We start from the raw sequence: 5,496 nt of genomic DNA, 5'->3' as shown, positions 1-5,496 counted from the left end.
GGACATTTTCGTAACCAGTCATGAGAAAAGAGAAAGCAGACAGTATTTCATACTAGTTATTTCTCTCACGTTTATTATCTGGGGATTGTGAAGGAGGATTTCTTTGTCAAGTTGTGTTCAGCAAGTGCAATATAGCAATGGATGATTCTCCCTAACTAGGAGGAAAGGAATCATTTATCTGGAAATAATCATACCACTGCTTTGAGCTAACCTGCTGCCTAGTCTTTCAAAGGCTAAAAGCAAACCTCAAACATGATTCTGTCGATGTTCATCACATGCCTATGAGATAAAGAGGTGATAACTAATACTTTTTTCAATGACCAAAGTGCAGTACAAATCAGGAAAGTATCGATCTTATGTAAGATACCACATTGACTGTGTCAGCCAAAGTAATATAATCTGCTAAAGTAAGCAGCCCAAAATACCCACAAATTCACACACATACACACAGAAACACACACACACACACACACACACCATACACAAGGCTTATTTCTCACTCCGGTCACTGTCTGATGGGAGTTGGGTGACTAGCCTGGGCTGCTTTCTTCCAAGTGATGATTCAGTGATTCAGGTTCCTTCTATTGTGTGACTCCATCATCTTCACACTGAATTTTCTCTTGACTATCAAGTAAGAAGTGGCATAATTTCAGGGGCTAGGCATGGAAGTGGTATACTTTGTTTCTGTCACTTAGCCTGGTTAGACCCAGTCACGTGATCAACTTAGATGAAGAGTGAGGCTTCCCGTATGCCAGGAAAGAGAATGCACAATTACTGAGCTTCCAGACCAGGAGTTTGTCTTGTTTTTAGTTTAGTTTTTGTTTTGAGACAAGGTCTCACTCTGTCACCCGGCTGGAGTGCAGTGGCACAATTTTGGCTCACTGTAGTCTCCACTTCCTGAGCTCAAGTGATCCTCCCATCTCAGCCTCCTGAGCAGCTAGGACCACAGGTGGTGTGCCATTACCACTGGTTAATTTTTGTATTTTTGTAGGGATGGAGTTTCACCATGTTGCCCAGGCTGGTTTTGAACTCCTGGATTCAAGCAATCCACCTCTCTTGACCTCCCAAAGTTGTAGGACTAGAGGCATGAGCCACCACAGCTAGTCTAGGCCTAGAGTTTTTGACATGGTTTTCATGGGATACCAAAAGTTCTGTTAACTTAGATGGAAAAGAAATTCCATTCTAACCTCAAACTGAAATTTAGCATTTCCTTCCATTATAAATGTAGGTATGATAGACACTGGTAGTGCCCAAAGCCATATCTATTCAGTCCATCTGATTTCACTGCAGCTGACATAAACAATTACATGCATACTGTCAGAGACTCTCTGCAGGTATGACATCTCCCTGGTTTTTGTTTTGTTTTGTTTTGTTTGCTTTAGAGATTTATCTGAAGTCTTGGAAGGTCACTCAGTAGATGCAGGGGGCAGCTCAGAAGTGCAGAAGGGTTAATAACCATGGGGACAACACTCCAACCATGCTAAACAGTAGTGTTTATGTAAACAGACCAGTCTCGAGTTCTTTAGCAAGATAATTCTGAGGCACATTCTATAAACTTCGAAGTTTGCAAGTAGCATTGAGTTCCGGTTATTCTTAGCAGCAACCAACACAGTAAGATTTATTGGCTTTTCTCTCTTTCTTGTCTTATTCTCCTCACTGTCTCACTTCTGTTTCCTGGGACTATCTCCCAAATAAACTACCTGCACCAAGTCGTCATCTCAGGCTCTGCTTTCATGACAATCCAATTTAAGCATCGATGTGGGAAGAGGCTCTAGAAAAATGCCCCTCATTATAGACTTTGAAACTGAATTACTAAACAGTCAGATAGCAACTGTCACATGTGGCAAGTGTTGGGAAAGGAGTGAACCCCTAGATTGCTGTGGCCTCACAAAGACTAAGATGTGTATCTATGGCATATTGGGATGTGGTACAGGCAAAAGGCGTATGCTGCATCTATATCACTTGAATGGTATGGGGTAAATGTAATTAAAAGAATGGGATATGTAGGTATGACTGAGAGCCTAGAATGCCCAGCTTATCCTAAACTCTAGGTCATCAAAAGTGGTCTCTGCCCCTTGCTAGAAAAGCAGCCTTCTACTGCCAGGAGACCATGCAGTGATGTTAAAGTAGGTGCTTGTAAGATAATGCTCAAGACTTACCCTCACTTCCCTTCATTGACTCCCAGCCAGTAACTAAAGACCTCAGCATAGCCCAAGCAAGGAAGAATAGTTCTCGCTACAAGAGTAAATAGCTTACCAAAAGATTTGCAAGTCTTGGCTCGTGTGTACTGATAAAAGCTGGCAGTGGATCTTGAGAATAATAGACCCAAGGATATGGGGCATCATATAAGCCTCACAGTGGGGGCAAATGATTAACATGGTTGCACTCTTTCAAAAGTTAATGCACTAGCAAGGACACCTGGAGCTAGTTCTAAGATGATGCTGCAGTGATTCCCTTGAGCTTGGACATGACACTGTCTTGTAATAAATGAGTTAGAGATGACAGACTGTGTTCAGGGAATTGATAAAGGGCACAAAATGATCATGGAAATGGGCATCTTTCAATTGATTACTTATGTGAGCTATGAGAACCTACTGCCTATGCTCCGTGGAAAGGGAAGACACATCCTTCTTTAAGGAAGCAAGGAATGCACCAGTGAGGGGTCACCAGCATCACTGAGACACTCTTGGGTGACTCTACTTTGTAGCTCAGGATTGACTTGGGGAGATGCTATCGTGGGACTAGAACCCTTAGTGTCAGTGGAGATGGTAGGATTGCATAATAGTGGAGAACAACTTGTAGTATTTAACTATCAGAGGCAACATTGATATAATTACCATAACAGAAAGCAAGAGTAGAGCAGCCATGTGTTTGCCTTAATTTGTATCTCTCTGTGGTCATGGTCATTAGACCATAGTGTCCTCAGAGCAAAGTAAAAAACAGTGAAAAGAACAACATATGCTTTAGCAGTCTGCCAAAAGGCTCAAGGCATTAAAAAAAAGAAGAAGAAGAAGAAGAAGAAATAGCTTTAATCAATCCTATCTCTGATAATCTACCTACCTGCTCACCAAATATCCATTTTGCTCTTTCTGCTGTACAGAGTATGCAGTCACAGTTCAAAAGAGGCAATTCAAAACAGTATCCACTCAATACATCAAGTTCATTCCAAATTCTTAAAAAATTACAAAACAATAAAATAAGTAGATGTATATTTTGCTCATACAGTAAGTGATAAAACTTCTTCCATAGCAAGAGAAAAGAGAGCTTAACAGAAATAGCTTCTATTTCACAAAAGTCTAGATACCTTTTGCTATGTAACAAACCTCTTCAAAACTTAGTGGCATAAAATAATAGCAATATTTATATTTCCTAGAAATCGGAAATTTGACAAGGCTTGGCAAAGATCATGTGTCTTTGTTCCGCTCAGCATCTGCTGGATTAGCTGTGGATGTCAGCTAAAACCTCTATATGTGCTGTCTGCGTGTGTCCTCACAACATGGTGGCTGATTTCCAAGGATGAGTTTCTCAAGAAAGAAAGCCACATAGAAGCTGTTGACTTTTTTAGCATGAGTGTGGTAGTAGTGACACAGCATTACTTTTCAATACATTCTATTTGTTAGATGCAAATGACAAATATAACACTGAACAATATTAAAGAGGAGGGTAGTTAAAGCAAACCTTTTGATGAAAAGAGTGTTAGGCCGGATACAGTGGCTTATGCCTGTAATCCCAGCACTTTAGGAGGCCAAGGCAGGGGGATAGTTTGAGTCCAGGAGTTTGAGACCAGCCTGGGCAATGGGTGAAACCCTGTCTCTATAAAAAATAATACAAAAAAGTCAGCTAGGTGTGGTGGTGCATGCCTGTGGTCCCAGCTACTTGGGAGGCTGAGATAGGAGGATCACCTGAGTTTGGGAGGTGGGGGTTGTAGTGAACCAAGATCATGCCACTGCACTCCAGCCTAGGCAAGAGAGTGAGACACTGTCTCAAAAAAAAAAAAAAAAAAAGTGATAAAAAGTTTGTGGACACGTTCACAAACCACAACATGCATGCACAGTTTTCCCTTACTTATTGATCTAACTGTCTGGCCACATGTATTGAAATGAATTATTACATGTATTAAAATAAAAATACTTGGTTGAAAATGTAGAACCTGAGGCTAATATAAGACTTGGCAGGATACTTACTGGATAGGCTCAATAATAGAATGGAAGTGACAGGAAAGAGGACCTGGGGACAGTACCTTTTGGTCTAGTATTTGTGGAATTGGCATCCCATAAGGAAAGAAAAAGAGGATGGTGCAGAAAAATATCTGAAGAAATAATGGCTGAAAACAGCCTAATGTTGATGAAAGTCACAGATTTATGGATTAAAGAAGTTTAGTCAACTCCAGACAGAATAAACACAAAGAATTCCATGCCAAGATACATTATAATCAAACATCTGTAAACTAAGAAAGAAAGAAAAAAGATTTTTTTAAGCAGTAAGAAAGAAAGACCTTAACTAGAAAATGGGAACAATAATTCAGATGACAGTGGATTTCCAACCTGAAATCACAGAGGCCACAAAGAAGTGACTCAACAAGTACAAAAGTTTCCTTCAGGAATAAAGAAAAAGTAAAGACTTTTTCACATGAAGGAAAACCAAGAGGATTTGTTGCCAGAAAACTTACTCTAAAATAATTGTTAAGGGAAGTTTTTCAGATCAAAGTAAAATGAAAAGTAAAAGGAAGACTTTGAATATCAGGAACAAAGAGAAAGCAACAGAAATGGTAGATACTTGGGTAAATACAAGTTCTCTTGAGCTCTTTAAAATACATTTGATAGATAAAACTAAATTATCATATTATCTGATGATTTATTTAATGTACATCAATGAAATATGTGGGAAAACTACAACATACACTGAGGAATATTAAGGGACCTATATGGTGGTAAGCTTTCTACATTCTAACTGAAGTGGTAAAATATAGATTCTAAAGAGATCATGAAAAGTTAAATATGTATACCTCTTGACTGACCACTACATAAACTGTTAAAAAAAAAAGAAAAAGAGAGTCAAGCACACAATAGATAAATTAAATGGAATACTACAAAAGTTTATGTAATCCAGAGGAAGGACATAAAGGAGAAACAGAACAGTAGAATATGGAAAAGGAAAAATAGAAAAAATAAAAATTGTATACCAGCCGGGCGCGGTGGCTCAAGCCTGTAATCCCAGCACTTTGGGAGGCCGAGACGGGCGGATCACGAGGTCAGGAGATCGAGACCATCCTGGCTAATACGGTGAAACCCCGTCTCTACTAAAAAATACAAAAAACTAGCCGGGCGATGAGGCAGGCGCCTGTAGTCCCAGCTACTTGGGAGGCTGAGACAGGAGAATGGCGTGAACCCGGGAGGCGGAGCTTGCAGTGAGCTGAGATCCGGCCACTGCACTCCAGCCTGGGCGGCAGAGCAAGACTCCGTCTCAAAAAAAAAAAAAAAAAAAAAAAAAAAAAAT

Source organism: Piliocolobus tephrosceles, unplaced genomic scaffold (genome assembly GCF_002776525.5).
Source record: "Piliocolobus tephrosceles isolate RC106 unplaced genomic scaffold, ASM277652v3 unscaffolded_20, whole genome shotgun sequence".
NCBI classification, from domain to species: Eukaryota; Metazoa; Chordata; class Mammalia; order Primates; family Cercopithecidae; genus Piliocolobus; species Piliocolobus tephrosceles.
Note: the sequence above shows the minus strand (reverse complement) of the source record.